This window comes from Pseudophryne corroboree, chromosome 9, assembly GCF_028390025.1.
Source record: "Pseudophryne corroboree isolate aPseCor3 chromosome 9, aPseCor3.hap2, whole genome shotgun sequence".
NCBI classification, from domain to species: domain Eukaryota; kingdom Metazoa; phylum Chordata; class Amphibia; order Anura; family Myobatrachidae; genus Pseudophryne; species Pseudophryne corroboree.
The window spans coordinates 180425393-180447951 of NC_086452.1; the positions used below are offsets into that span (position 1 = coordinate 180425393).

The following is a 22559-nucleotide window of genomic DNA, read 5'->3' on the forward strand; positions in this document are numbered from 1 at the left end:
ACACCCTGTTTTACCTTTTTATTTAACTCTTCTCTTCCACAGGTTTCTCTGGGATGTGCAAGAAGTCCAGTGACATGTCTCCTGCTGTATGTGTTGTCGACTCTCCCCACTTCTACCCGGAAGGCCTACTGAAGTTCTGGAACCCCCCACTGTGGTGTGACCTGGAGTATCCTTCTGGTGAGATGCTGCACCCCAAACTAGCTATGCTGTGACACTTAAGTTTTGTTTTCCATTGTTGCGTAACGTTTTACCTTTTGATTCAAACTTCTTCTCTTCCACAGGTTTCCCATGGATGATCTTCTGAACCCTAAACCCCTCTACAGTTGAAAGAGACACTCAAAATCCCCTTCTCCCGTGACTGCCTACTTGTATTGTGGACCTCCCACTGTGGTGTGACCAGGAGTACCCTTCAGGTGAGACGCCGCACCCCAAACTTGCATGCTGTGACACTTGTGGGTTATTTTTTATTAACCAATCTTGCGTACCTGGGCTCCACTTTTGCTGTTTGATACAAAACACACTGTATGATTAAATAATCTTCTCTTCCGCAGGTTTCTCTGGAATGTTCTTGAAGACCTGGAAGATGTCTCTGTCACAACTGAGGGCCTGAGCTGACGGGAGGCAGCCTCAGTTGTAGGGGCTGAGATGTACCGGAACCTGGGAGGTTGTATCAGACCCCTGGACATGTAAGTAACATGAATAATAACTGCCCGAAGGCGTGACCACGACAACTTGGATAAAAGTCAATGATGTTTATTATGACAACTCCGCAACACAGCAGCAGTAAAAGAAAACGTAAAAGTCAGCAAAGAATAAATACAGTTCCTGGGTACTACAGGATGGCAGGAGCCACAGGGCACTGGTAGTGTGAGATAGTTCTTATGATCTTCTAGATGGAAAGTCCTTACCAGGCCCGACTGTAGCAATGGAGATAACCCAGGATTGTGCCAGCTGGTGTTCCAGGAAAAGCTGGGTTGCTGAAGATAAAACAGCTGCTGTGGATACTGGCTGGAACCAGACTGTTGTTAGCACGGAGTGGATACTGGCTGGAACCAGTTAAATAATAAATGAACTTGGGAGCGATGAAATATGAACTGAAATGTAGAACTTGAGAGCGGAGAAATAATAATACCGGTGGAGAGTGGTAAAGTGTAGAAAGGACACCGGCCCTTTAAGGGAAGCTGTACTCTGCTGGAAGCTGAGCTGGAAGCAGGTAATGTTGTAGCTGGAAACAGATGAATCCACAATGGATTGGAGAGTCAGGCTACACCGCAGGTGGAATGCTGGTGCGGGTCTCTATGGTGGAAGTCTTGAGACAGGAGCTGGAACCTGGAAGACAATCACAGGAGAGAGACAAACAGGAACTAGGTTTGACAACCAAAGCACTGACGCCTTCCTTGCTCAGGCACAGTGTATTTATACCTGCAGCAAGGAAGGGATTGGCTAGGCAATTATGCAGATTATCAATACTGAGAACAGATTGGTGGAAATGATCAGCTGACAGAATCCAAGATGGCTGCGCCCATGCAGACAATTGGAGGGAAGTTTGGTTTGTAATCCATGTGGTAATGAAAACAGTAATGGCGGCGCCGGCCACCGGAGACAGGAGGCGCCAGGCTGACAGATGCACATCCAACCACGCGGACACAGCGGAGGCCGCGGCTGACGTAATCGCCACTCAGACACTCTGCATGCAGACGTTCAGGGACGGCGGCGGAGGCCGCGGGAGACGCCATGCCAGGTGTAATATGGCGTTTACTGTGACAGCGTCCCAGAGTGACAGGAGAGGATACAGGAATGTACACATCAGGATAACAGATGGGATCCGGTCCTGGAGCGCTGAGCCAGCCTTAGGAGGCATCTGATGGGTAAGAAATGGCGTCCAGATACCCGGATCGTGACAGCACCCCCCCTTTAGGAGTGGCCCCAGGACACTTCTTTGGCTTTTGAGGAAACTTGGAATGGAATCTCCGGACCAAGGCAGGAGCATGGACATCAGAAGCATTGGTCCATGAACGTTCCTCAGGACCATAACCCTTCCAGTCAATAAGATATTGTAGTTGACCGTAACGGTGACGTGAGTCCAGGATCTTGGCCACTTCATACTCAACGCCTCGTTGAGTTTGGACTTTCGGAGTTGGAGGAAGTGAGGAATGAAACAGATTCAAGATCAGCGGTTTCAACAGGGAAACATGGAATGTCCTGGGTATTTTTAAGAAGGGAGGCAACTGGAGTCTGTAAGCAACAGGATTGATGACTTGTTCAATCTTGAAAGGACCGATATAGCGAGGTGCAAACTTCATACTGGGAACTCTTAACCTCAAATTCTTCGTGGATAACCATACCCGATCACCCACCTTGAGAGCAGGAACTGCTCGACGCTTCTTATCCGCAAACTTCTTGTACCTGAACGATGCCTTGAGCAGAGCTGATCGTACGCTCTTCCAGATAGTGGCAAACTGATGCAAGGTGATATCCACTGCGGGAACAGAAGTTGCTGGAAGCGGTTGGAACTCAGGAACTTTAGGGTGGAATCCAAAGTTAGTGAAGAATGGTGTTGAAGCAGATGAAGAATGATACTGGTTGTTATGACAGAACTCGGCCCAGGGAAGTAATTGAACCCAGTCATCTTGAGAGGAGGACACATAGATGCGGAGGAAGGCCTCCAAGTCCTGATTCACCCTCTCGGTTTGACCATTGGTCTGAGGATGGTAAGCCGTGGAAAACTTTAGCTTGACTTGGAGGACTTGACATAAACTTCGCCAGAATTTGGCTGTGAATTGAACTCCTCGATCTGAGATAATTTCTTCAGGAAGACCGTGGAGTCGGAAGATCTCTTGTATGAATACTTGAGCCAACTTGGAAGCTGACGGAAGACCGGTGAGAGGAATGAAGTGTGCCATCTTGGTGAACCGGTCAACTACCACCCAGATGGTATTGAACTTGTTGCACATGGGTAAGTCTGTAATGAAATCCATCGACAAGTGGGTCCATGGTCGACGGGGAACGGATAGTGGAACCAGTTGCCCCGCAGGCGACTGGCGGGATACTTTATGTTGGGCACACTTTGGGCAAGATGCAATAAACTCCAAGACGTCCTTTTTCAGAGTTGGCCACCAATAGGACCTAGAGATAAACTCCAGGGTTTTTTTGGATACCTGTATGTCCGGCAAAACGGGAAGCATGGGCCCAATGCATGAGCTTCTTCCTTAGCATCGGCTTCACAAAACTTTTCCCTGATGGGGGCGTAGAGTCCATCCCTACCGTGGAGAATGCCAACGGATTTATAATAGGATGCTTGTCTGAAGACTCTGACTCATTTTCTTGCTCCCATGAGCGGGAAAGGGCATCGGCCTTGCGATTCTGAGAGCCCGGACAGAACTGGAGTTTAAAGTCGAACCTGGAAAAGAAAAGTGCCCATCTGGCCTGACGAGGGTTGAGACATTGTGCGCCCTTCAGGTATAAAAGGTTCTTGTGGTCTGTAAGTATGGTGATTGAATGAGAAGCTCCCTCCAACAGATACCTCCACTCTTCTAGAGCGAGCTTGATGGCTAGCAACTCCTGGTCGCCAATGGCATAGTTGCGCTCAGCTGGGGAGAACTTCCGGGAGAAGAAACTGCAAGGGTGTAAATGGCCATCTTTAGCCCTCTGAGATAACACCGCTCCTACTCCAATGGAGGAGGCATCCACCTCTAAGATGAAAGGAGAGTCGATGTCAGGCTGTTTCAGAACAGGCGCAGAGATGAACCTTTGTTTTAAAAGATGAAATGCTTGCATGGCTTCTTCAGACCACTTGGACGGGTTAGCACCCTTCTTAGTGAAAGCAGTAATAGGCGCCACAATGGTGGAAAAGTCTCGTATAAACTTTCGGTAATAGTTGGCGAACCCTAAGAACCTCTGGACCCCTTTGAGGGTTAAGGGTACCGGCCAATTTTGGATTGCTTGTAGTTTCTCAGGATCCATCTCTAGTCCGGAACCGGACACAATGTACCCTAGAAACGGAATGGACTTGACTTCAAAGACGCATTTTTCTAATTTGCAATAGAGATGATTGACACGGAGACGGGACAGAACCTCTTTAACCCAAAAACGATGTTCCTCTAAATCGTTGGCAAAAATGAGGATATCGTCTAGATAGACCACGACATGACGGTATAGAATGTCTCTGAAGATCTCATTGACAAAATGCTGGAAGACAGCTGGAGCATTGCTCAATCCGAAGGGCATGACGAGGTACTCATAATGTCCGTCACGGGTGTTAAAGGCGGTCTTCCACTCGTCACCCTCACGGATCCGGATGAGATTGTATGCACCTCGCAAGTCCAGCTTTGTAAAGATGGTAGCTCCGCTAACTCTGTCAAAGAGCTCAGTAATCAGGGGTAAAGGATAACGGTTCTTGATGGTAATGTCGTTCAAACCTCTGTAGTCGATGCACGGCCGCAGACCACCATCTTTCTTTTTTACAAAAAAGAAGCCTGCGCCGGCTGGAGAAGAAGAAGGTCGAATGAACCCCTTTGCTAGGTTCTCTTTAATATATTCCTCCATAGAATGCGTCTCAGGCAGAGACAACGGATAAGTTCGGCCTCGAGGTGGAACCTTCCCTGGAACGAGATCAATCGGACAGTCCCATTCTCTATGAGGAGGAAGGATATCAGCAGAAGCTTTACTGAACACATCCGTGAAATCTTGATATGGAGGAGGTGGAACATCAGACGACCTGGGGGAGGAAGAACAGACAGGCAATACTTTAAACAAACATGTCTCAGCACAGGAGGAACCCCATGCCAGGATTTGCGTAGTCGTCCAATCAATTGTAGGATTGTGAAGACGGAGCCATGGAAGGCCCAGGACCACAGGATGTGTGGCTTTTGGAATCACTAAAAAAGAAATAAGTTCGGAATGAAGAACTCCCACTCTCAGACGAACTGGTAGAGTCCTTAAAGAAATGACTGCATCAAAAATTTTGCTGCCATCCACGGCAGTTAAAGAAATGGACGAAGGAAGTCTCTCGGTGGGTAGGGACCACCGTTTAACATAGGCTTCGGTAATAAAGTTCCCAGCTGCTCCGGAATCAAGGAGGGCAATGACGTTCCGATAACGTTGAGCAACTTGAAGCGAGACTGGGAGATTACAATCTTGAGGAGATGGAGAGGAGATCATTACTCCTAGCCGGCCCTCTCCTTGGCGAGCTAGGATTTGGAGTTTCCCGGACGTTTGGGACAGGCATTAATGGTGTGAGACGGAGCTGCACAATAGAGACAGAGAAACTCGGAGAGACGTCTTCGGCGCTCAGCAGGAGTTAAACGGGAACGGCCAAGTTGCATGGGCTCATCTTTAGATGGTGACAGTTGACGAGGAGGAGGAGCAGAAGATTTTGGAGCAGATGATCTTCCACGCTCAGTTGCTCTCTCTCTGAAACGTAAATCAACTTTCGTGCAGAGTGAGATTAGCTCATCTAACTTAGAAGGTAAGTCTCTGGTAGCTAACTCATCTTTAATACGCTCAGATAAGCCATGCCAGAATGCAGCATACAGGGCCTCGTCGTTCCATGCCAGTTCGGATGCCAGGATCTGGAACTGTATCAGATATTGTCCTACAGTACGTGACCCCTGGCGTAAACGGAGAATCTCGGATGAAGCTGAGGTTACCCGGCCTGGCTCGTCGAAGATGCGCCTGAATGTTGACACGAAGGCAGTGTAGGAAGATAGCAGGGTGTCGGACCTCTCCCATAACGGTGATGCCCAATCAAGGGCTGAGCCACTGAGAAGAGAAATAATGTAGGCAATTTTTGTACGGTCACTGGGAAAATTGCCAGGTTGTAGCTCAAACTGAATCTCACACTGGTTGAGAAATCCCCTGCAGAATCTTGGAGATCCGTCAAATTTTGCTGGCGTTGGAAGATGAAGACGTGGAGCAGAAATGGGTAAGGTGGGTGGGGTTATAGCTGGAGTCACTGTGGTTGACGCACCAGACGCGCCTGATCCACGGAGAGTTGTCTGAATCCCATCCAGCCGAGTAGAGAGATCCTGGAGACAGCGGATGATGTGGCCCTGTGCAGCCTCCTGATGTTCTAGTCGGGCTGCCAGTTCTTGCATCGGCCTGGCCGCTTGATCCTGGTCTCCGGCTGGATTCATTAGGTCAGTGCTTACTGTCACAACTGAGGGCCTGAGCTGACGGGAGGCAGCCTCAGTTGTAGGGGCTGAGATGTACCGGAACCTGGGAGGTTGTATCAGACCCCTGGACATGTAAGTAACATGAATAATAACTGCCCGAAGGCGTGACCACGACAACTTGGATAAAAGTCAATGATGTTTATTATGACAACTCCGCAACACAGCAGCAGTAAAAGAAAACGTAAAAGTCAGCAAAGAATAAATACAGTTCCTGGGTACTACAGGATGGCAGGAGCCACAGGGCACTGGTAGTGTGAGATAGTTCTTATGATCTTCTAGATGGAAAGTCCTTACCAGGCCCGACTGTAGCAATGGAGATAACCCAGGATTGTGCCAGCTGGTGTTCCAGGAAAAGCTGGGTTGCTGAAGATAAAACAGCTGCTGTGGATACTGGCTGGAACCAGACTGTTGTTAGCACGGAGTGGATACTGGCTGGAACCAGTTAAATAATAAATGAACTTGGGAGCGATGAAATATGAACTGAAATGTAGAACTTGAGAGCGGAGAAATAATAATACCGGTGGAGAGTGGTAAAGTGTAGAAAGGACACCGGCCCTTTAAGGGAAGCTGTACTCTGCTGGAAGCTGAGCTGGAAGCAGGTAATGTTGTAGCTGGAAACAGATGAATCCACAATGGATTGGAGAGTCAGGCTACACCGCAGGTGGAATGCTGGTGCGGGTCTCTATGGTGGAAGTCTTGAGACAGGAGCTGGAACCTGGAAGACAATCACAGGAGAGAGACAAACAGGAACTAGGTTTGACAACCAAAGCACTGACGCCTTCCTTGCTCAGGCACAGTGTATTTATACCTGCAGCAAGGAAGGGATTGGCTAGGCAATTATGCAGATTATCAATACTGAGAACAGATTGGTGGAAATGATCAGCTGACAGAATCCAAGATGGCTGCGCCCATGCAGACAATTGGAGGGAAGTTTGGTTTGTAATCCATGTGGTAATGAAAACAGTAATGGCGGCGCCGGCCACCGGAGACAGGAGGCGCCAGGCTGACAGATGCACATCCAACCACGCGGACACAGCGGAGGCCGCGGCTGACGTAATCGCCACTCAGACACTCTGCATGCAGACGTTCAGGGACGGCGGCGGAGGCCGCGGGAGACGCCATGCCAGGTGTAATATGGTGTTTACTGTGACAGCGTCCCAGAGTGACAGGAGAGGATACAGGAATGTACACATCAGGATAACAGATGGGATCCGGTCCTGGAGCGCTGAGCCAGCCTTAGGAGGCATCTGATGGGTAAGAAATGGCGTCCAGATACCCGGATCGTGACAGTCTCCAGCTGACTGCCCCTTCCCTTCTTCCATGACTGCCTACTGAAGATGTGGACCCCCCCCCCCCCCCCCCCCCCACTGCGGTGTGACCATGAGTACCCTTCAGGCAAGACGCTCCACCCCTAACTTGAAATGTTGTGACCCCTTTTATTTTATTTTTATAATACCAATGCTACGTACCAGGGACCCTCTTTGGATGCTGGAAAGAAAACACACCGTGTAAGAGCATTTCATTGAACACTCTTCTATTCCGCATGTTCCCCTTGGATCTTCTTGAAGACATCGAACACCACTACAGATGAATGTGGTGCTGACACCCCCCTTCTATCCTGACGGCCTACTTCTGATGTTTCCCCCCCACATTACTATGTTGCGTTGCCCACTATTGTGTCCTACTACTACCATACTGAGCACTATTATCCTGCCCAAAATCACATTTTGAGTAATAAATGAAACCATTTTTTAAAAATACTAAATTTTATTGAGTAAGAAAGGTGGTTATTAAATATTTATTGCATTCCAAAATAAAATTAGTAAAAAAAATTCTTGAGTTTTTCTTGACCTTGAAACACCTCTTCGGGGGTTTCTTCCTGTAGAATACCTGAAACAAACAGAAAAACACCCATAAACACTTTTGATTGTTAATGACACGGTTCTCAAATCATTTCCCTAAATATGATGTGGAACTACACAGTCCAGCACTCCCTTCCACCAAATGGCCGTGAATGCAGGATGGTGAAGTTCAACAAAGTTTTGAGAGCAGGGATGGGGTTCCTATGACCCTCCGGCAGCTGTTGAACTGCACATCCCTGCATGCCCTGCCACAATTTTGCTATTAATATATGTTAAAACTGTCACAGGGCATGCTGCTATGTGAAGTTCAACACCAGTGGAACGGCCAAAGGGTGAAGCCCCATGGTCTCAAGCAGTGGTTGCCAACCTGAGTACATGAGTACCCCCGAAAGTACATGTTTTCCAGGTCAACTCACAGGTTTATATCGAAATTAAATCGCTCCACTGGTGGGAAATTTGAACTGTCTCAAATAGACATAACAACTAATCTTAGGTGACCATGAAAACATGAACTATTTGGGGTAGCCAATGTCCTCTAGTCATTGTGGAACTACACTGGCCAGCATGCTTAGCCACCTGGTGGCAGAGAATGCTTGCAGGTGTGGATCTCCAGGAGCCTAATGCAGGGATGGAGTACCTAAGGCCCTCTAGCTGATGTTGAACTGCCAGCAAGCCATAGCCAAAGTTGGGAGGGAGAAAAAGGGAACACAAAAATATACATAAAAGAATGAAATTATACAACCGTGTTTAGTCTCCAGTATCCTCTTCCTCATCCGGATCATGAATTGGTGGTGTGTTTGGTGGTGGTGGCTGTCTTCTTGATGGTCTTGTTGGTGCTGCTGCCCGCATCTGCCTGTAGACGGGGTACATTCCTTGATACCCTTGGTATTGTTGAGATTGTCCATACCAGGGGGTTTGTGAAGCAAGGGCATACGGTGGGGGTCTCTGTGCAGCTGGTGGTGGTTGTGGGGGTGGTCTTGGCATCGGTTGCAGTGCTACAGGAAGTTTATATTTAGAGACACACACAGAGTCCTCCTGAGTCCTATCCCAGTGTGTAAGTAGAACAGAGGCTGCAGCTAATCTTGCATGTTAGAAGATAAAATAAAATAATTTTATTTGTGTATTTTAAGTTGTCCATGTTCCACTACAAGAAAAGTTTATAAAATAGTAGTCTTTCAATTAGGTGGACTTATAAACAGTACCCAGTGTCAGGATCCGGGTAATTCCTTATCAGTATTTACCTTTCAAATGCCTCCTGAGACTGTCCCAGCGTTCCAAGCCTGGATTCCATCTGCACTGTCTGTGTGCAGCACGCTGCATCTCATTGTCTCAAATCTCTTTACTGTGATTCTGGCAGCTTCATGGTTAAAACTCTCATGCAAATTACAAACAGTCTTTCCCTCCAAGTTCAAACATGGGCACAGCCATGTTTGTTTTCATCACATGTTACTTTTCAGCCTATCAGCTGCACTCTAGTTTCTGCCTAATTATCCAGCAGCTGCACTATAAACGCTGCTTAATCAGCCAACCAATCCCTGCTTCCCAGCTGGTATAAATATCCTGTTCCTGGGCTGGAAAGTTGTCAGTGCTTCAGTTGTCTCCTGTGATTCCAGTGTGCAATTGTCATCCTAGTGATAGCAGTCTCTCCTGATTGTGGTGATCGCCGTCTGCAAGCTCCAATAGAAACTGGCACCAATTCCTATCCTCATGGTGCAGCCTGACTCCGCAGTATCCCATTATTGCATCCTGTGTCTGACAGATTACTACAACACCGGCTTCCAGCATTCCAGCGGTGCCCTGTCTCAATATTCCAGTAATCTGCGCTCTCAAGCATCTCCTGTATATGCTCTCAAGCATCACCCGTATATTCCTCGCACTCAAGCTACATTAGTGCACTCCTGCACTACCAACTCAGCTCTACTATTGGACCAGTCCCATCTGGCACAACGCGGCAGTTCAGTCATCAGCTTCTGTTTTCCATCAGCTACCCAGTGCATCGGTGTTGGTAAGGACATATCATCTCCAAATCCTTCAAGACTGTAATTATACCACACCTAGAGACTGCCTCTATATGCACTCCTGGGAACTGTGACTTATACGCTGTTCTTATTATTGCTAACTGCTGACATATGCTTGTGAGCTGAGTTTCAATAAAACCTTTGAACTTTCCTTTGTTGTCGTGGTCACGCCTTCAGGCTTTGGTGCTGCAGGTCCATACATATGTATAGGAGTCCTATCTCACCACCCAAGTTCACATACACCTCAGCCCCTACAACTGAGGCTTCCCACAGCCGACACCAGCCCTCAGTTGTGACAGTAAGCACTGACCTAATGGATCCGGCCGGAGACCAGGTCCAAGAGACTAGCCCAATGCAAGAGCTTGCAGCCCGCCTTGAACATCAGGAGGCTGCACAGGGACATGTGAGTCACTGTCTCCAGGACCTCTCCTCCTCTTGGCTGGATGGAATCCAAACAACCCTCCGTGGTTCAGGGGTGTCCAGTGTGCAGACTGCAGTGCCTTTGGTGGTGTCCCCACCCACCATTTCCGTTTCTGCTCCTCATCTCCATTTACCGACACCTGATACTCCTCTTCAGGTATCTGATTCAAGAGAGCTCTCTGACATTTTTGTGAAAGACATTCCTGTTGAGGGGATGAGCTCCTCTGTTCATCATTCCTGGTCCTAACTGTTCCCTGTCGCTTGTAAATTTTAATAAGGATTCTCAATCAACTGTTGGAATAGTTACAAGACATCTCTAGCATTGTTCCGATTATTTCAAAGTGTCTCAGTGATACTCCTGATATCTCTGCTCCCATCTCCATGAAAGCCTTCCCACAGTCTGCTGAGAACAAAGATGCGACAGCTGCCAATCTCTCTATGTCCAAGTCGTTTCCCCTTGCACCAAGTAAAGATAAGTTCCAGAGTAAGCCTCGGTCTAGACTTTCTGAAGAGGAACGCAAGCGTCACGTGCAGTTTCAACTCTGCTTCTACTGTGGGGGTTCTGATCACTTTATTAAAGACTGTTCTCTCCGTAAGCCAAGGAAGTGTGTTAGATCTCCACATCACAGCATTCATAGCTACAAACCTTCCTATGTGGAATCTTCAGCTCCTTCTGATCCGGTCAGGAACAATAAGAAGGTCGATCAAAGAGAAACCCAATTCTACAATTGGGGTCCTGTGACCAGGAGCCCCATTTCCAATTTTTGGAAACAAAGGAGATTAAATAAGACTTTCTTCACCAAAGGGAAGTCAAATTCTGCAGCCCAAGAAGGGGCATTCGTTTCTACAGCCCAAGGACGGGCGTTCGTTTCTGCAACCCCAGGAGGGGTATCCAATGTTGAAGCTCTAGTAGGGGCATATGAGTCTTTTCAAAAAGGAGTTTCTGATCTGTCAACCCCAGGAGGGGTGCTGGAGATAACAACCCTGAGAGAGGTGTCTGATTCTTCAACCCCAGGAGGGGTCACCAAAGTTTCAGCCCCAAGGGAAGTATCCAGAGCCAAGTTCCCAGATAGAATTTTTGTGCTACAGATGCAGTTATGAACTCCTGTCTGCCGTCTTCAGAGAGCACCACCCTGTTGGCATCCAGCATGGACCAGATCCAGGATGGTCTAACTGAACACTCGGATACCACTCATTCCGGTTCTAACCGGATTCTGACTCTTTCAGTTCCAGCTGATTCAACAGTCTCCAGACTCAATCCGGTTCCATCCGTCTGTCTGAAAATTCCTTCGGTTCCAGCCGATTCCAATATCTCTGGACCCAATCCGGTTCCATCCGTAGGTCCAAAGACTCCTTCAGTTCCAGCTGATTCAACTGTCAATCCGAAGACTCCTCCGGTCCCAGCCGGTTCAAGCTTTTCCGGACCCAATTCGGTCCCATCCGTCTGTCCGGATCAGCCTCCTTCGGTTCCAGCCGATTCCAGCACCTTCGGATCTAATACAGTCCTATCCGTCGGTCCAAAGTCTCCGCCGGTCTCAGCCGGTTGAAGTTTGTCTGGACTCAATCTGGTCTCATCCATAAGTCCGGCACAGTCTCCTCTGGTACCAGCCGGTTCAAGTTCATCAGGATTACTTAAAACTAGAGATGAGCGGGTTTGGATTTACTAGGTTCTTAACACCAGAATTATTGGATGTTCAGTTTAATCCTGAATATTCTTATTGGCTATCCAAAACACGTAACATCTGTGAGCCAATAAGATGCCATTTTGAGATCCCGGTAAATCCGCATAAAACCAAACCTGCACATTTCTAGTTAAAACTAATATAGCCCAATTGGTTTAAATTTAATATACACATTCTAGCCCGCCCAACGTGACCCATTCCAGGAGGGACACAATGCACTCTATCCTGGACTTCCTTCTTAATTTCTGATTGCAAACACCTGTGGTGTTTTTTAATGCTCACTGCAGCAGCCATTTTCTCTGCTCTGCCAATATTGATAAGAATTCAGCCTTTCCATTATATAGGAACTAATGACCTCAATGAGCCATGAGGCACTACATGCGTATGTGGTATAACTAGTTAACAAATTGATGGGCCGAATATTAGTTCAACACTCACTATAGCTACCACCATGGTGCAATTGACAAGTGTACATAATGTTTGGTCTGATTATATTTAGAGTTTGTCTTGTATTTTTGGGAGACATCTAAAGGGCCATGTTATTAGTCCTTAAAAAATTAACAGAAGGACCAAATTCCGATAATTAAATAACTTGTTATATGAATATTTAGACTTTGGCTTGGCCATACATTCAGTGGCGTGTAAAAGTAGGAGGCAGGAGTGATGGGGAACCTGTCAGTGTAATATCAACGGTTGTACTATTTTGTGAAGCTGATTGCTCCCAGGATCTTTAAAGGATTAATAACTGAAGCTTTATGTGCATGTGCAGTATTTCACGTGTTATACATCTATATTAAGTATGTCTGAGGTTTACATTATGCCAATATGATATATTAATATCCAATTCCATTATTCCCCAGCTTGCCTTTATTATTGAATAGATGTTGCCATAATTAAAGACTTTCTGCCATGTTTGTACATCTTTATTTTTGTTTCCCATAGCAATAGAACATGTGATGTTATGGGCAGGAGCCCATACTATTCCCGGGGGGTAGGGCAGGTTGGATAAGGAGGGGTACTGGCTTTGGTCTGCATGTTGGTGCTAATAATAGTAATATTCCATTTTATACATTGATAAATGCACCACTCTGCATTTGTCAGGAAGGATAAACTGTTCCCTTACCAAGAGGGACACAGTATGAGCACCTTTTTTCTTGTAGTATTTTATAATTCTTATTACTAGTTCTGGATACAGGACAAAATCAGTGAAATAATTTAAAAAATTTAGAAAATAAGCATTTTAAGCCTTGTCCAGAGCAGAAACAACTGTAAATCTTGCACAAACTTGTAACCTTAAGGTTTGTGTAGAAAGTAAAAACTGAACTTTCAGCATCCACTATAACATTTTCATGAGGCATTGGGGGTCATTCCGAGTTGTTCGCTCGTTATTTTTTTCTCGCAACGGAGCGATTAGTCGCTAATGCGCATGCGCAATGTCCGCAGTGCGACTGCGCCAAGTAAATTTGCTATGCAGTTAGGTATTTTACTCACGGCATTACAAGGTTTTTTCTTCGTTCTGGTGATCGTAATGTGATTGACAGGAAGTGGGTGTTTCTGGGCGGAAACTGGCCGTTTTATGGGAGTGTGTGAAAAAACGCTACCGTTTCTGGGAAAAACGCGGGAGTGGCTGGAGAAACGGAGGAGTGTCTGGGCGAACGCTGGGTGTGTTTGTGACGTCAAACCAGGAACGAAACTGACTGAACTGATCGCAGATGCCGATCAAGTCTCGAGTTACTCAGAAACTGCTAAGAAGTGTCTATTCGCAATTCTGCTAATCTTTCGTTCGCAATTTTGATAAGCTAAGATTCACTCCCAGTAGGCGGCGGCTTAGTGTGTGCAAAGCTGCTAAAAGCAGCTTGCGAGCGAACAACTCGGAATGACCCCCATTGTGTATTCAGGAGGCACGTGATGTCAATTGCAAAACTTGTCCCTGCTAAACTCTTCCCCTTTCCCAGCAACCTCACCAGGGAGGGATTATATCATTATACAGTCCCATTGCCTTGTATAACAAGAAATAATTTTCTGCCCATTCAGATAGACTACTAATGCCGTATGAAATCTAAAAAGGTAGGATTAGAATACAACCCTTATGAACTACATTTCACCAGCTATACCTTTCTAATGCCAGATTTATAGGTAAGCCTGTTATTTCTTTCAAAGCTTCCAATGCTAATACTGGTAGCAAATTCAAATGGCTCTATTAACATGGAAGATCCCAGAAGGCCAAACCACAGCGGTGTGTGGGTGCTGCAGATACCACGGCCCTGTGTAGACAGCAAATATTTCACTTTATACCTAATTGTTTATTATTTTTATTAAGTGTTTTGAAAGTAAATAGGGGAAGGCTAAAGGCCCATACACACTGGGTGATTTTGAGCTAAAAGCAGCTCACTTTTGGTGTTTTGAGATGCTTTCAGCTCAAAACCGGCCAGTGTGTATGCACAAATGGTGAGCGCTGATGCATGCTCCCACTTCATCCCCGGCGGCCGCCGTTCATCTACTGCTATTACCAGTAGATAAACGGCGGAATGAGCGGCTTTCCATAGTGGCCTGCTATGGAAAGCCGCTCACCCCCACTGACATTGCTGGGCAGAGGGAAAAATCACTCAATGTGTATGCACTGAGCGATTTTCACCCCAGCGATGTCAGTGATCATCGCTGTGCATACACACTGGGCAAAAACACCTAGTGTGTATGCACCTTAAGATGCATAAATAATACCTAGACTGTGCCATTCCTATGCACTGAGACACTCAATAATAAGCGTGTTCTACCAGCAGTCTATTCTCCAGCCTAGAGGAGGATGGGGACACCAACCCTCTTGGTAAGGGAACAGTTTATCCTTCCTGACAAATGCAGAGTGGTGCATTTATCAATGTATAAAATGGAATATTATTATTATTAGCACCAACATGCAGACCAAGGCCAGTACCCCTCCTTATCCAACCTGCCCTACCCCCCGAGAATAGTATGGGCTCCTGCCCATAACATCACATGTTCTATTGCTATGGGAAACAAAAATGAAGATGTACAAACATGGCAGAAAGTCTTTAATTATGGCAACATCTATTCAAGAATAAAGGTAAGCTGGGGAATAATGGAATTGGATATTAATATATCATATTGGCATAATATAAAACTCAGACATACTTCATATAGATGTATAACACGTGAAATACTGCACATGCACATAAAGCTTCAGTTATTAATCCTTCAAAAATCCTGGGAGCAATCAGCTTCACAAAATAGTACAACCGTTGATATTACACTGACAGGTTCCCCATCACTCCTACCTCCCACTTTTACATGCCACTGAATGTATGGCCAAGCCAAAGTCTAAATATTCACATAACAAGTTATTTAATTATCATAATTTGATTTTTCTGTTAATCTTTTTAGGACTAATAACATGACCCTTTAGATGTCTCCCAAAAATACAAGACAAACTCTAAATATAATCAGACCAAACATTATCTACACTTGTCACTTGCACCGTGGTGGTAGCTATAGTGTGTGTTAAACTAATATTCGGCCCATCAATTTGTTAACTAGTTACACCACATATGCATGTAGTGCCTCATTAGTTCCTAGATAATGGAAAGGCTGAATTCTTATCAATATTGGCAGAGCAGAGAAAATGGCTGCTGTAGTGAGCATTAAAAACCACCAAGTTTGCAAAAAAAATGCAATTTTCTTGTGTTGCACTGCCATGTGTTTTAGCAACTGTGGATGTGTAAGGTAAAAAAAAGTGGGGAAAAATGTAAAATAAAAAATAAATAACATTTAATTAAAACAATCAATGTGTTAAACAATGATTTATTCTAAAATGTGGCATGTTTTTTAAGGTTTTTCTACAATTACTGAAATCCTGAGAGGGTTGCACGGTGCCGTAAGCATTATGATGTATATTCACTAAGCTGGGTTAACCCTGTGCGAGGATAACCCAGTTCAAACAAATTTACCAAAAGGGTTACAGCAGATAAACCTTCTAAATGATATATTTTAATTGTAATAAACAGTAACTAATAATCACCGCATCAATTTGTTATAAACAGTAACTGATATTAACCCTATCAATTTATTAACTAGTAATGCCACAGAGGTATGTAGTGCTTTATGGCTCTTGAAGCCATCATTTTTATCTGTTGGGTAAACTTTGGTAGAATAGTCAAACAATAATTCTGTCATTTTCATAATATATACATTATATTTTTCATTGTACACACACAATAATACAATAATAGCAAAAACAAAAACAAAACACATATTAAACATGAAAATGTAAAAACACAGTTTTGTTTTGCACCGCATGTATTTGTATGAACTAGAAAAAAATATAGGAACCATGTTTTAATCAAATTACACATTTTTATAAAAAACTGGCAGAGAAACCTTCTAAATTATATATTTTAATTGTAATAAACAGTAACTAATAATCATCCCATCAATTTGTTATAAACAGTAACTAATATTAACCCCATCGATTTGTTAACTAATTATGCCACAGAGGCATGTAGTGCCTCATGGCTCTTGAAGCCATCATTTTTATCTGTTGGGTAAACTTTGGTAGAAAAGTCAAACAATAATTTTGTCATTTTCATAATATATACATTATATTTTCCATTGTACACACACAATAATAGCAAAAACAAAACACATATTAGACATGAAAATGTAAAAACACAGTTTTGTTTTGCACCGCATATATTTTTATGAACTAGAAAAAAATATAGGAACCATGTTTTAATCAAATTACACATTTTTATCAAAAACTGGCAGAGAAACCTTCTAAATTATAGATTTTAATTGTAATAAACAGTAACTAATAATCATCCCATCTATTTGTTATAAACAGTAACTAATATTAACCCCATCAATTTGTTAACTAATTATGCCACAGAGGCATGTAGTGCCTCATGGCTCTTGAAGCCATCATTTTTATCTGTTGGGTAACTTTGGTTGAATAGTCAAACAATAATTTTGTCATTTTCATAATATATACATTATATTTTTCATTGTACACACACAATAATAGCGAAAAACAAACACATATTAGCCATGAAAATGTAAAAACACAGTTTTGTTTTGCAGTGCATGTATTTGTATGAACTAGAAAAAATATGTGAACCATGTTTTAATCAAATTACATGTTTTTGTCAAAAACTGGCAATATACTACATACTTCTAAAAAAAAAATATATACATGTGGTTTCACACAATTAAAGCTTTATGGTATCAGTTTTATATATTGACCTCTACACTCACAAAGATGGATAGATTACTTCATTAATTAGGTGTCCGTCTATTTTAAAATGTTCAGATAGCATCAGGTTCTAACCCAGGGAACTGACCCCCTGACCCCATCAAAGTGTTATCAAAGGGGGCGTGTCAACCTGTCAAAATCAATTAAGTTTGATAAATAGTTGTACTATATCTACTGTCTCTCATCGGATCCCTGCTCCATTGTAAATTGGCAGCAGCTGCCAGCCAATCCTGGCTCGCGGACCGCCTGCAGCACCAATCAAAAGAAGGGGCAACTTTTTTAAAATATGGCGTGAGCCAATCACGGCTCGCAGGCCGCCAGCCAATGAGAGCTGCCAAGTGGCAGCTTTTAATTAGCTGGTGGTCTGGGAGCCGTGAATGGCGCACAATCAGTGCCAGATTCAAAGTGTCCTCTTCCCCCCCTATGCGCCAGGGAAATTACAGTGCCCGATCTCCCCCACTGCCAAAGCCACTGGAGTTTGAGCCACGGGCTGTGACGCCCGATCCCCCCGCAGCCGCCGGAGTTTACTGTGAGGCTGAGTGGTGGGTAGTAATGCCCATGCCCACTCCCCATCTCCCTGCCAGTGCAGAAGCTTAAAGTCCACCCTACCCCTAAGCTTAGTGACCCGCGGGCTGTTATGCCCTCCCCACCTCCACTGGACCACTGTCTGCAAGTGAGTGATGGTCCGAGGCCCTATCCCAACCGTGACACACCCCTGGGTGTCTGGCAGGAGAGACAACTCACCCTCCACATGAAGACCTCCAGGTAACTGCTGCTACATTTCACAGCTCTGGGTGCCCAGTCTTTCTGCTGCTGCTATTCTCTCTCTCCATGTTGCTCTCTCTATCTCTCGATTTCGCTGTCTTTTGCAATGTCTCCCCCTCATCTCTTTTTTTTTTTGCCATGTCTCTCGCTCTCTTTTGCCACGTGTTTCTCTCTCTCTCTCTCTCTCTCCCTCTCTCTCGCAATGTCTCTATCTTCATGTCTCTCACCTCTTCTTGCCATGTCACTCTTTTTGTCTTCCTTCCCATGTCTCGCTTTCCCTCCCTTCCCATGTCTCTCTCTCTTGCCATGTCTCTCTCTCTTTTGACCTGCCTTTTGGAAAAAGACGCCCTGTTGGCGTTGAAACACGTTAGGATACAGGTGTACCCTCTCATCTGAAGTCCAGCTCACTTTGAGCCAACACAGGAGATCAGTCCTTGACGGCCGCTGTACCGTACAGCTTTCTACCGCCCAGCTGACGCTCAGGTGCCAGGGCTCCGGTGCCTTCTGATCTCGTCGGCGGCATATTCAAGTGAGGCTGTTTAGGAGCCCGGCAAGGAGACGCAACTCTAACATCGCCACTCAGAGCGTGGCTGGCTTTCACACACAGCCAGCGCAATATATCCGTGGCTCCAACAGTTCCTCTTCTACATCAGGTGAAGTGCAGGGAGGCTCAATCGGAGCTGCCCGTGGGAGGTAAGCCCAGCCGTTTCAGGTGAGAGCGCACTTACATCGTGTCACAGTGGTAACATCTAGCGGTCCGGGTCCGACAGCCTGTGCACGGCTACTTTCCACTCTAACCCAGCGGCTACCACAGACACCGCTCTCCCTCCCCCGTGCGGGGGTAAACGGCTGGCTGCACTAACATCACTCCGGGCTCTCCCTGCTAACACCACCACAGCAGCTTGGTTTTGGTGGACACAGCTCATCTGTCTATCCCTGCATTTATTTGAGTGCTTAAAACCCATCATAAGGACACTTTCCACTTACAGGAACATTGGAACTGATATATGTCCGTATGGAACAAGGACTGTTTGGGACTTCTACATAATAAGTGAGTTATTATTGGCACACAGACCCATATGTTGGTTAAAAGAGTGTAATAATTATTACCACTATTGTTGAATTCATCACAATATCTTTTGGGGCCATATGTCATAATTATTAAATAATATCTGCATTATTATAATTCATTTGGGCATAGTGATACTGTACCGTGTAGATTTATGATAATTTATTTATATTAATTGTACTCCCGGGAGAATTGCTGCTAATTTTTACAATAAATGTTTCTTTTTTGATTGTTGAGCGCAACTTGGTTTCTGTTTGTATTGAGTGTTTCTTTGAGGGATTGGCATTCCCTCTCCAAGTCGCTGCTGACAATCACATACACCACCACCCACCGAGCGCACAGTTTTATCGCTCTTGTTCTCTCTCTCTTTTGCCATGTCTCTCTCTCTCTCTCTTGCAATGTCTCTATCTCCATGTCTCTCTCACCCTCTTGCCATGTCACTCTTTTTGTCTTCCTTCACTTTTATCTCTCTCCCTCCCTTCCCATGTCTTTCTCTCTCTCTCTTGCCATATCTCTCTCTCGCCATGTTTCTCCCTCCCCAAGTCTCTCTCTCTCTTTGTGTTGTTCCCTTCTCATGTCTCTCTCTCTTTATAGAAATATCCAGCACCTGCCGTGTTCATAAGCAGTATATGCTTGCAATATGGTGGCAGGTGGAGACTTGATAAAGTGCAAATAGCTGCTGCTTATTCCAGTAAACAGAACCTTTTTGCACTTTATCAAAACTCTGAGTGTGTGTGTGTGTGTGTGTGTGTGTGTGTGTGTGTGTGTGTGTGTGTGTGTGTGTGTGTGTATATATATATATATATATATATATATATATATATATATATATGGAAAAACCCCTCATAAAATCAAGCGTTTGCCCCTGGAGGAGGATCTACTTGCCATACTGTGTAAAATGGGGCTCTGAAGTGGTTCAATTTGGTACCACACAGGACTATTTAGATAATCTTCATAATGGGCTCTTATAAAATATGTCCCTTGTAAACGAACAGTGCATGTACATGAGAGATGCCTGAAATAGGTATCCAAGGAATTAGTGTTGTTGGTGGTGCACCCAGAGTCAATGGTACGTGTCGATATGTCAAAAGAAAAAAGAAAGACTCTGTGTTGGGGCACTCTTTTTAAATAAAACTTAACTTTTAATTAATTTATGATAAATGTATAGTACACAGACAAACACACATATGATACACTAAGGAAGTTTACAGAATTTACCCTTCCACATCTGATATCGTGAATCTGTAATCAAAAACTGGAAGTAAAAAATTTGCCAATATCTGATATAGTAAATTTGTAATCAAGAAAAACTGGAAGTAAAATACTCTTCAAGAATTTTATGTATTTAGGTGACAATAGCACCTGAGGTGAAAATATCAGAAATATAAATTTCAGATAACAGAAAATTCAAGCATATACACAGTGGCATCTATTGAAATAATTATGACTGTAGAAATAGTCCAATATTAAATACCAACTGTAATAATGTCTCCTGGTATGGGCTAATTTGCTATTTATAGATCTATATTCAAAATGCGATCTAGATTTATTTTATATAAATCTGTGGTCAGATAGTTTATAATAAAGATAGATAAATGGATGAAATAGGTAAGGGTCAAATGTTGCTCCAACACTTCTGCTTTTCACATAGAATATGGAGTGTTTTTTACTGCACCCAATATTCCCTAGCGGTCTCCCATCTAGGTACTAATTGAGCTTCTCACTGCTTTGCTTCCAAGATCAGGCGAGATTGGGCATAGCCAGTGAAATATGGCAGTAATATCTCAAGGGTTGTAAATGAGAGAGTGTTTGGTTATTGGCGCATACCAAGAAAGGAGCTACTTCTGCTGTTCAAAATGTATTTCTCTGTTACCTTAGCATTGCAGAGAGATAGTTGGCTGGCATTTGGATGAGAGAGTACTGGAAAGATTTGATACAAAGAAATGTATAGGTTCAGGGTCCGTCTTCTGCTGTCCACTGTCATATAAATAATATAGCGGACAATGGATGAGAGAGGTGGGTTGACTAAGCCTATTAAAAATAGATAGGTTGGAAATTATTAAAGTAATGGGTGGGACTGGCACTATCAGGGCCGTAACTAGGTGTGTGCAGAGGGGGCACCGCACATAGCACTGCAATGTAGGGGGCGCTGTTGGTGGCATTTGTCAATTATCTGTTTTAATTACTTTCACTTGCAGCTTCCCTGTTTTTAAAGCCCAGCATTCCTGGCCTCCCCTGTCTCCTTCCCTGACCCCTTCTGTCACTAATACCTATACAACATTCATGAACTCAACTTGATATTTCTTTGTTATTAAGTCACACTGTCCTTTATTACATTTCAAGATGCTGACATACCCGGGATTCAAACTCCTTGCATGTGGCATTGCAGTCAGACAATCTATTCATTGATTCATATCTGCCCTTGCATAGAAAGGTACATTATTCTAAGCTAGAGAATTCTAACTATTTAAAGCTTACCCTGTACTTTTTGAAAAAATCATCAGCATTGCAGCTGAGCAGATCTATGTAGTGTGTGGCTGCACACTACATAGATCTGCTCAATTGCAATGCTGATTTTTTTTTTCAAAGTACCAGTAGCTTCACATAGTGCTGATAGATTTTATGCAGGATCAAATAGCTCAATGAGTAGGGTGTTTGATTAGAATTCAACAGGTTATAGGTTTGAATCCTGTGTATGGCAGTATATTGAAATATGTTATTTAATAAAGGGTATTGTAACTAAATAACAATGAGCTCTCAAGTTAAGTGCATGATTGTGGTATAAATCCACTTACTTGCAGTGGTCTATAAGTGTGTGTGTGTGTGTGTGTGTGTGTGTGTGTGTGTGTGTGTGTGTGTGTTATTTCTATTTCTATAATATATATTAAAAATGTGGAAAGGGACATCATAGTATGTGCTTTCTCAGTGATCAGTCTTGTCACACCCCTTCCCTATGGGGCATGCGCCTTATGTCCATATTAAAGATAATGGTGGTGGTGGAGGAAGGGGGCAGGAGGGCGCCATTTCTTTCTCTGGCACAGGGCACCAAAAGGTCTAGTTACGGCTCTGGGCACTATTACAATATTCTCAGTATTGGTAAAACAATCAAAGCCCAGTGCCGTATATTAAGTTCAAATATAGTGTATCCACTAAACGGAGTGGATGTGAAATGAAGCAATAGGTAGAGACAAAATTAAATAGAGAAAAAGTAAATAATCACATGCCCAAATAGTAAGGTACATTTTAAAGCTTTGCTATTTGGAGGAGTGAGTGTACATGGTATAACTTGGGAGCAAGAATTTGATGC

The 22559-nt window shown here is 44.2% G+C and overlaps 1 pseudogene; it reads right to left on the reverse strand.

Annotated features, from left to right (window-relative positions):
- Positions 1 to 20915: 20915 nt before the first annotated feature.
- Positions 20916 to 21034, reverse strand: LOC134963876 (5S ribosomal RNA; annotated as a pseudogene).
- Between the last annotated feature and the right edge of the window lie 1525 nt (positions 21035 to 22559).